This window comes from Entelurus aequoreus, linkage group LG22 (genome assembly GCF_033978785.1).
Source record: "Entelurus aequoreus isolate RoL-2023_Sb linkage group LG22, RoL_Eaeq_v1.1, whole genome shotgun sequence".
NCBI classification, from domain to species: Eukaryota; Metazoa; Chordata; class Actinopteri; order Syngnathiformes; family Syngnathidae; genus Entelurus; species Entelurus aequoreus.
The window spans coordinates 16,401,276-16,412,815 of record NC_084752.1 but is presented as its reverse complement, the minus strand read 5'-3'; positions in this window follow the sequence as shown (position 1 = coordinate 16,412,815).

Sequence of the window (11,540 nt, the reverse complement as noted above, 5' to 3'; positions counted from 1 at the left end):
TTCATCATTGATATATAAATGATCAGAATGCGTGGTCGGTAGTAGTGGGTTTCAGTAGGCCTTTAAATATGGGTTTCACTATGTAAAGCGCTTTGAGTCACTAGAGAAAATCAATTTATAAATATAATTCACTTCATTTCACGTGACGTGGTTGGTAGAAGGTGGGGATTGAACCAGGAACCCTCAGGTTGCTGGCACGGCCACTCTCCCAACTGCACCACACCGTATTATTATTATTATTATATATATATATATATATATATATATATATATATATATATATATATATATATATATATATATATATATATATATATATATATATATATATATATATATACACAGTATATATATACTGAACAGGAATACTTTTGTTTTTACTCCCATTTTTAATGAGTCAAACTCAAAGATCTAAAACATTTACTATATACACAAAATGGCTTTTCCTCTCAAATATTGTTCACAAATGTATCTAAATCTGTGATAGTGAGCATTACTTCTTTGCCAAAATAATCCACCCCGCCTCACAGGTGTGGCATATCAAGATGCTAATCACACAGCAGGATTATTACACAGGTGTGCCTTAGACTGCCCCACTGAAAAGTGCAGTTTCATCACACAGCACAATGCCACAGATGTGGCAAGTTTTGAGGGAGCGTGCAGTCGGTATGCTGACTGCAGGAATGTCCACCAGAGCTGTTGCCCGTGAATGGAATGTTCATTTCTCTACCATAAGCCGCTTCCATAGGCGTTTCAGAGAATTTAGCTATACATCGAATCGGCCTTGTAACCGCAGACCACGTGTAACCAACCAGCCCAGGACCTCCACATGCAGCAGGTGCACCTCCATGATCGTCTGAGACCAGCCACCCGGACAGCTGCTGCAACAATTGGTTTGCACAACCAAATAATTTCTTCACAAACTGTGAGAAATCGTTTCAGGGAAGCTCATCTGCATGCTCATCGTCCTCCTCAGGGTCTTGATCTGACTGCAAATTGTCGTCATATCCGACTTAAGTGGGCAAATGCTCACCTTCGACGGCGAGAGGTATTCCCTTCACGTATGAATCCCGGTTTTCACTGGTCAGGGCAGATGACAAACAGCGTGTGTGGCGTCGTGTGGGAGAGCGGTTTGCTGATGTCAACGTATATGAATTGAGTTGCCTGTGGTAAGGTTATGGTATGGGCAGGTGTATGTTATGGACAACCAACACAAGTGCATTTTTTGATGGCATTTTGAGTGCACAGAGATACCATGACAAGATACTGAGGCCCATTGTTGTGCCATTTACCCCAGAAAATTACCTCATGCTGCAGCATGACAATGCACAGCCCCATGTTGCAAGGAGACCATTGGTCACACTGGGTCAAAGTCTTCACAAACTCGATGTAAACAAATCTTCATGGCTCCCTGACACTCTACCTTGTCTTTAAACACACATTTGTCTGGACCTGCTCAGTGGCCTTGTGGTTAGAGTGTCCACCCTGAGACTGGTAGGTCGTGAGTTCAAACCCCGGCTCAGTCATACCAAAGACTATAAAAATGGGACCCGTTGCCTCCCTGCTTGGCACTCAGCATCAAGGGTTGGAATTGGGGGTTAAATCACCAAAATGATTCCCGAGCGCGGCCATCGCTGCTGCCTACTGCTCCCCTCACCTCCCAGGGGGTGAACATGGGGATGGGTCAAATGTGGAGGATAATTTCACCACACCTAGTGTGTGTGTGACTATCGTTGGGACTTTAACTTTAACTTTAACTTGTTTATAAAATAAATGTCACGGTCTGTGCGGTTTTGGGGATTGTGTGTTGTTTTTCTTGTGTTAAGCGCTATTTTCCTGTCTAGTGCTCTTATTTTTGTTCTACTTCCTGTTTTGGTTTCTTTTACCGATGCTTTTGTTCTTTCTTTTCACCTGTTGCTTGTTGGCAATTAGGAGGCTCACCTGTTCCTGATTGCCAATGAGGAGGCTTTATCTTCCACTATTTGCTTGCTTTTTTGATTGATTGATTGATTGAGACTTTTATTAGTACGTTGCACAGTGAAGTACATATTCCGTACAATTGACCACTAAATGGTAACACCCGAATAAGTTTTTCAACTTGTTTAAGTCGGGGTCCACTTAAATTGATTCATGATACAGATATATACTATCATATATACTATCATCATAATACAGTCATCACACAAGATAATCACATTGAATTATTTACATTATTTACAATTAGGGGTGTGGAGGGGGGGGTAGGATATGGACAGCAAGTAGTGGAGAGAGAGAGAGAGAGAGAGAGAGAGAGAGAGAGAGAGAGAGAGAGAGAGAGAGAGAGAGAGAGAGAGAGAGAGAGAGAGAGAGAGAGAGAGAGAGATCAGAAGGCATAAGAAAAAGTATCTGCATTTGATTGTTTACATTTGATTATTAGCAATCTGGGGAGGGTGTTAGTTTAGGGTTGTAGCTACCTGGAGGTGAACTTTTATTGCGGTTTTGAAGGAGGATAGAGATGCCCTTTCTTTTATACCTGTTGGGAGCGCATTCCACATTGATGTGGCATAGAAAGAGAATGAGTTAAGACCTTTGTTAGTTCGGAATCTGGGTTTAACGTGGTTAGTGGAGCTCCCCCTGGTGTTGTGGTTATGGCGGTCATTTACGTTAAGGAAGTAGTTTTACATGTACTTCGGTATCAGGGAGGTGTAGTGGATTTTATAGACTAGGCTCAGTGCAAGTTGTTTAACTCTGTCCTCCACCTTGAGCCAGCCCACTTTAGAGAAGTGGGTAGGAGTGAGGTGGGATCTGGGGTGGAGGTCTAGAAGTAACCTGACTAGCTTGTTCTGAGATGTTTGGAGTTTAGATTTGAGGGTTTTGGAGGTGCTAGAGTAACAGGAGGTGCATGCGTAATCGAAAAAGGGTTGAACGAGAGTTCCCGCCAGAATCCTCAGGGTGCTTTTGTTGACCAGAGAGGAGATTCTGTAGAGAAATCTCGCTCGTTGGTTAACCTTTCTGATTACCTTGGTTGCCATTTTATCACAGGAGAGTTTAGCCTCTAGAATGGAACCTAGGTAGGTAACCTCATCTTTCCTGGTGATAACAATGTCACCCACTTTTGTGGTGCTACTTCTACAGTTGTCCCTGCACTTTACCCTAAATAAGACCTTCTAACCTGTACACAACAACGACAACAAAGACTGAAAAAACTAATGCAACAATTCAAAGGCCCTACTGCTCAATAGATGCACAGTCCACACCCAGTCCTTGCTTTCCCATTCTCTATTGCGTAACGCCCATTGCATCCAAGACTAAAGCCCGCCCATCATCCGGCGTGTTGTTTTCACAATTCCGTTGCCAGTGTCATCATGAGGATTAGATGTTCCAGGCCTGAGTTACGTACACCGGAAGTGCGGCGTGTACTTCCTTACGCCTGGAACTTAATTGGCTGTCGTGTCACAGCGGGCCAGCAAAAAGATCAAGTGATTGGTTTGGACGAGACGTCGGCCAAAGGCTCACAGTTCAGAAACGTCAACACAGCACGGTGTGACTAAATACACCCACGCTAACCGAATTTACGATCAATAAATTGTGGAAAATATGCACAATTGACAAATGTTGCAGGTGTACAACGTCAGACTATTTTTGTCTAAGATTTATTTGCAGTTGGAATACTCTGAGTTTAGTTTTGTGACTGGTCTAACGTTAGTACTGTGTGTGCCTGCACTTATAATTGTACCTTGAAATACTGTAAATCAGACCCGCCTGCAAAAAAACATTTAAGGGGGGGGGCGTTAAATTTGTTCAGGCGGACCCCTGAAAATTTTTTATTACCGACGAGTGAAAGCTGCACTGCTAGGTTTTCATCTGTCCACAACTGATTACTACGTGTAAGACAAACACTTTATGTTTGTGGTTATTGTAAGTTAAAGTTTAAAAAGTGCCAACGATAGTCACACACACATTAGGTGTGGTGAAATTAACCTCTGCATTTGACCCATCCCCTTGTTCCGCCCCCTGGGAGGTGAGGGGAGCAGTGAGCAGCAGCGGTGGCCGCGCCCGGGAATCATTTGGTGATTTAACCCCCAATTCCAACCCTTGATGCTGAGTGCCAAGCAGGGAGTTAATGGGTCCCGTTTTTATAGTCTTTGGTATGACTCGGCCGGGGTTTGAACTCACAACCTACCGATCTCAGGGCAGACACTCTAACCACTAGGCCACTAAGCAGGTAGGAAATGTGTGGTAGGTAGAGTGGCCGTGCCAGAAGCTTGAGGGTTCCAGGTTCGCTCCCTGCCTCTTGCCATCCAAATCACTGCCGTTGTGTCCTTGGGCAAGACACTTCACCCTTACCCCCAGTGCCACTGACACTGGTGAGTGAATGATACTGTAGGTGGTGGTCGGAGGGGCCGTAGGCGCAAATTGGCAGCCACGCTTCTGTCAGTCTACCCCAGGGCAGCTGTGGCTACAAATCAAATTAATTATTATTATCATTATTATTATAAATAAATAAATGGGTTATACTTGTATAGCGCTTTTCTACCTTCAAGGTACTCAAAGCGCTTTGACACTATTTTCCACATTCACCCATTCACACACACATTCACACACTGATGGCGGGAGCTGCCATGCAAGGCACTAACCAGCAGCCATCAGGAGTGTGTCTTGCCCAAGGACACAACGGACGTGACTAGGATGGTAGAAGGTGGGGATTGAACCCCAGTAACCAGCAACCCTCCGATCGCTGGCACGGCCACTCTACCAACTTCGCCACGCCGCCCCTTATTATTATTATTATGTGTTTAAATGTATTTAAGCCTTCATAATGTCCGAAAAATTAACAAGTTGATCATTTTTTATTGCATTAATGAGATTGTTGTTACGGTGGAGTCGCATGGTTATGCGCTGGTCGTTCCCCCAAGATGCAGATGAAGGTTCGGAAGCATTGTGCAGGCAAGAAAAAGGGTTTATTATCATAACTAGGCAAGAATACAAATCATAGATTGTGAATGTGCCGCTGGCACGGGAAGCTATAGAAAAACTAGCACAGGAACAAGAAGCTAGAAAAAATGTAACTTGTTGCATGAAGCAAACAAAACAGCCAGACAGAGTGTGGCGAGAGGCAGGAATAAATAGCTCTCTGATTAGTGACCGGGGGCAGGTGAGCAATCAGACCACTATTCACAGGCAGGTGAACATAATCAGCACCCATGGCAACAAGGAACACAAAATCAAGGGTGCTGAAATAGAACTAAGAGAAACCTAAACTTAAACAAAACATGATCCGGGCTAGGGATCCTCACAATTGTAAAGGACTGTTATTGATTCGATGTTGATGTGCTAAAACCTCATTCTTGTTTAGAAGCAACATACAATATTACTGTTCTTTGTTCATGCACATAATAAATATTAATACAATGTTTGGATGTATTCAATAAATCAATGTATTCTTGTTTGCCGAAAAGGGATTCAGAGTAATAGTTTTTATATTGACACATCTCATCTGTTCATAAATGTGGCTGCAGGATGAGTGCTTGCAAAGACAGACGAGAATTCGCCGTATGTGTCAACATTGTGGACCGTAAGAAATTAAAAAATATGAAACATAACGTGTATTCAGCAATATAATTGTATAATTTTATAGCTGCTAGAGTACTTAAGAGGCTTATTAAAATAATATAATTTTGGATTCCTTTCGTGTTTTTTAATGAGGTTTTTCCAAATAAAATATATTATAAAATAAATGTTTATATAATATTGTACATAATATAGCATGACTCCGTAAGGGACAAGCGGTAGAAAATGGATGGATGGATGAATATATTTCTATTATAAGTATTATATAAACATATACATATATATATACAGTATATATATATGTATATATATATATATATATATATATATATATATATATATATATATATATATATATATATATATATATATATATATATATAAGGGAATAAGCGGTAGAAAATGGATGGATGGATATATATATATATATATTAGGGCTGTGAATCTTTGGGTGTCCCACGATTCGATCCAATATCGATTCTTGGGGTCACGATTCGATTCAGAATTGATTTTTTGTCAATTAAACACGATTCTCGATTCAAAAACGTTTTTTTCCCAATTCAAAAGGATTCTCTATTCATTCAATACATAGGATTTCAGCAGGATCTACCCCAGTCTGCTGACATTCAAGCAGAGTAGTAGATTTTTGTAAAAAGCTTTTATAATTGTAAAGGACAATGTTTTGTCAACTGATTGCAATAATGTAAATTTGTTTTAACTATTAAATGAACCAAAAATATGACTTATTTTATCTTTGTGAAAATATTGGACACAGTGTGTTGTCAAGCTTATGAGATGTGATGCAAGTGTAAGCCACTGTGACACTATTGTTCTTTTCTTTTTTTTTTTATAAATGTCTAATGATAATGTCAATGAGGGATTTTTAACCACTGCTATGTTGAAATTGTTACTAATATTGATACTGTTGATGATAATATTCATTTTTGTTTCACTACTTTTGGTTTGTTCTGTGTCGTGTTTGTGTCTCCTCTCAATTGCTCTGTTTATTGCAGTTCTGAGTGTTGCTGGGTTGGGTTTGGTTTTGGAATTGGATTGCATTGTTATGTTATTGCTGTGTATTTTTTGTTGGATTGATTAATTAAAATAAATAAATAAATAAAAAATAAAATTAAATAAATAAATTAAAAAAAGAACATCGATTTTTTAAAAATGAGAATCGATTCTGAATCGCACAACGTGAGAATCGCGATTCAAATTCGAATCGATTTTTTCCCACACCCCTAATATATATATATATATATATATATATATATATATATATATATATATATATATATATATATATATATATATAATCATGTTATAAAATATCCGCCGTACTACGTGTCAACATTTTGGACAGTGAAAAATATAAACAAATATTAAACATATTGTCTATTCAGCAACATAATTATATAATTTACATCTGCTAGAGTACTTAAGGGGCTTATTAAAATAATAAAATTTTGGATTTAGTGTTTTTTTTTATTTTTATTATGATATACATTTTTATATAATATTCTATATAGTATAAATATACTTATATTATAAATATTATACACACACACACACACACACACACATATATATATATATATATATATATATATATATATATATATATATATATATATATATATATATATATATATATATATATATATAATTATATGATGACAAGCGGTAGAAAATGGATGGATGGATGAATTATAAAATATTTCTTATATGTAAAAAAAAAATCTGTAAGTGCAGCCTCTCTCCAATGAGCACACCTTAGGCAGTAAAAAGAAAAGAAAAACTGTAGTCAAAGTAGATTGATTGATTGATTGAAACTTTTATTAGTAGATTACACAGTTCAGTACATATTCCGTACAATTGACCACTAAATGGTGACACCCGAATAAGATTTTCAACTTTGTGGTGGGGCGTGGCCTGCGGGCCTGCGGAGAAGTGGGGAGTGTCAGGACTGGCTTTGAGATTAGCGGCAGGTGCGTAAATGACACAGCTGTGAGTATTTGTCTGATCACCTGCCGCTCTGTAAAAGGCAGCATGGGAGAGGGGGTTGTTGATGGTGGAGAACGGGTACGAGTACGAGCACGAGCACGAGAGAGAGCGAGGACTGACACATAACGCAAATGACTGAAAAGGAACACAATGAACATTTATTGAAAAATAAATCCCTGTTCAAAACCATGAAGGCAGCTGTCATGTCCTTGGGGGGGGTGATTCAACAAACCCGGAAGCAAGAGGCTTCCACAAACTTTTTTAAGTCGGGGTCCACGTAAATAAATTCATAGTAAGATGCACTCCAAGACTGCTTCAAATACCCTTTTTAAAAAAAAGCTATTTTGTCCTGCTTGTTTGAAAACAGCAAAACGCCACAGATATGAGCATGATAAAATGAATGTGCAGTAAAACGAGAGTGTCTCCATGGCGATGCCCCGCATAGTACACGCAAAATACTCATTGAAATAAGGCTGTCTGCACCACAGTTGCACGTGCAATGTTGGTAAATCACACGCAACACGCCCACTAATAGTACACACAATTTTACAGATTGCTTTTTAGCGCACGATATTTAGTCCTTAATCAATCAGGCTCTCTATGTTTGATAATTGCTTACTTGCCTATGCAAAAAGCACAAAAATCTGGGTAAAAAGACAAATTGAAGCAAGTCCAAGGCAAAGACAAACAGAGTTGATTTAACAGTGTTTAATAACAAAAAGTGATATTGACACTCACCGTAGATGGTAGATCAAACTTGTATTGGACGTCGAAGAATGGCATCAACATCAACGGTCCTGGAACTTGGCTAACCCACTTGATGAAATGAGTCGAGACAAACACATTCGAGAAGAAAAAAAAACATCAAACCCCAAATATGCAAGGGATGACGGTCAAAAGAAAAATTGTCCTAAATTGAAGTGACTTAAAGACTTTTTTTTAATGTTAATGTAATGAGCTACAGTCGGCCTGCAGCTGATGGAACACTAAGGGTAATGACACAAGCGTCCGTTTAAGCCAGGGGCAGCAGAGCTCGTCTAAGCTCTTTGTGATTATGCTTGCCACTTAAGACTTATCTTTGGTTATAGCTTTATGTAATGTGTGCTGCAGTTCACCAAGCCAGGATATAGTGCAATGTTTTGAAACTGAAGTTTCTGCTGAGTGTTTACCTCCGTATGGTTCCAACTGGCTTTGGCAACGCTCCACTGCTCCTTTAGCACTCTGACTAAACTGCACAGTGGTGCAAAAGAAAGCCAAGGAATAAGGAAGTCAGAGCACCATATTGTTACAGTTAACCCCATTAATCAAATGCTCCAAGTAACACAGGGGTGTCCAAAGTGCGGCCCGGGGGCCATTTGCGGCCCGCAGCTAATTGTTTACCAGCCCGCTGGTTAATATTTATAAATTTAGATAAAATTAAGAAAAAAACATTCTATTGTTCACTAAAGAAGGGTTCAGTGATATGAAACTGGTGGGGTTCGGTACATCCAACAAGGTTAAGAACCACTGTTTTAGGGCAAAAAAAATCAGATTTGGTGTGCCGTGTAAACGGGGCCTAGGAGTTAAAGGCCTACTGAAACCCACTACTACCGACCACGCAGTCTGATAGTTTATATATCAATGATGAAATCTTAACATTGCAACACATGCCAATACGGCCGGGTTAACTTATAAAGTGCAATTTTAAATTTCCCGGGAAACTTCCGGCTGAAAACGTCTAGATATGATGACGTATGCGCGTGACGTCAATGGTTGAAGCGGAAGTATTGGGACACATTGTATCCCAATACAAACAGCTCTGTTTTCATCGCAAAATTCCACAGTATTCTGGACATCTGTGTTGGTGAATCTTTTGCAATTTGTTTAATGAACAATGAAGACTCAAAAGAAGAAAGCTGTAGGTGGGATCGGTGTACTAGCGGCTGGCTGCAGCAACACAACCAGGAGGACTTTGAGTTGGATAGCAGACGCGCTATCCGACGCTAGCCGCCGACCGCATCGATGATCGCGCCGTCGATTGCTGGAACGCAGGTGAGCACGGGTGCTGATGAGCAGATGAGGGCTGGCGTAGGTGGATTGCTAATGTTTTTAGCATAGCTCTGTCGAGGTCCCGTAGCTAAGTTAGCTTCAAGGAGAAAGTGTGGAATCCAATGAGACCTTGTACCTAAGTTACGGTCAGAGCGAAAAAAGAAAGTCCTGCACTGCACTCTAGTCCTTCACTCTCACGTTCCTCATCCACGAATCTTTCATCCTCGCTCAAATTAATGGGTTAATCGGTCCGAATCGCTCTCGCTGCTGGTGTAAACAATGGGGAAATGTGAGGAGCCCTTCAACCTGTGACGTCACGCTACTTCCGGTACAGGCAAGGCTTTTTTTTTATCAGCGACCAAAAGTTGAGAACTTTATCGTCGATGTTCTCTACTAAATCCTTTCAGCAAAAATATGGCAATATCGCGAAATGATCAAGTATGACACATAGAATGGATCTGCTATCCCCGTTTAAATAAAAAACATTCATTTCAGTAGGCCTTTAAGAACCACTGTGTTAGGGCAAAAAAAATCAGATTTGGTGTGCAGTGTAAACGGGGCCTAAGAGTTAATATCTACTGTAGCGCTGGTGGTCCGCAAGTCCAGCCAGCGTCTTCGCTAATATCTTCCATCTGATTTTAACTATTGCTGCACGTGAGATTTTCGACGCTCGTTCGGAAGGCCCTGAGCCATCACAAACAGCAGCTAATATGAGACGTGACTGCTTCTGTTTGTTTTCAAGAGGAGGGGAGTGACATTTAGCGGCTCGCCAACGGCCCGACGGGGGGAACATGAAAGCGAGAGTTTCGTTTTTAAAGAGAAAATGCCAGCTTACGGTTTCTGTTACTGGCAGACTGAGCCACCGCGCGCGCCCATCCCCAAACCGCACATAGGCGCACACACGCCAGCGCACACAAGGTTTAAGTTCCAAACGTAACGACCACTGAGAGTTTCCGCCATCAATCTAAACGTCCTGCAAGGTGCATCCTCATCACATTAAAGCCCACTTCTCTTTAAATGGGTCATAACTTTAAAATGAGTTGACACAGACTTCCTTTTACAAAACAGTTACAACTTTCACAACCCTTTTTTATGAGCTTTATTGACAACTCTGAGCACTGGCAGTTCAATAGTGGAATTGTTCCTCAAACCCCCCCCCCCACCTCCCTGCGCTTGTACTGATGTTGTTAGAGAACTACACAGGGAATAGGAGACCTCACACTATGGGGACTTGTAAAATCGCTGTCTTGCCAATGGGGGGGCTCGGCGGTGTGTGTGTGCAGGGAGTGCAGGGGCATCCTTGGTCGTGGCTATTGAGCACACAGCAGAGAGCAGTAAAAAGCTGTCTAAATGAAGTCCCAATGCAGCAGTAGTAAGTAGTGTTTGATGGCCATGTGATTTGTTTGTTCAGCCCCAATGGCCCTCTCTCCTGGCTGCAGGGGAGTGGGGTAAGGCGGGGGCTGATGGCTTCACACCTTCTCCCCTCCTAGCCCCACCAATGAGCCATTTAATCCTCCTTCCTACAGTTAAATCAACACCTCTGAGCAGCTTCAGACCACCACTGCTGACTGCCTGCTGCCCGGTCCGACTGTCTATCTTGGTGCCGTTTCAACTGACAGCACAGTTACGAACATCTTCTTTAGTTCTCAATCGGTGCTGGGAGACATGAGCATGCTTTCATTAAGACCCATTCTACACTATCCAGGGTAAATCCCACCTAACCTTATCCTTGTCCTCATACACTCACAATGGTCATTTAAGACCCCCTCCACCTCTGTCCGCCGGCGCAACACAACCTAGTACGCAGTCATAGTCACCTCCAGTGTTGCTTTGTGTGCAAGATCTTAAAGGCCTACTGAAACCCACTACTACCGACCACGCAGTCTGATAGTTTATATATCAATGATGAAATCTTAACATTGCAACACATGCCAATACGGCCGGGTTAACTTATAAAG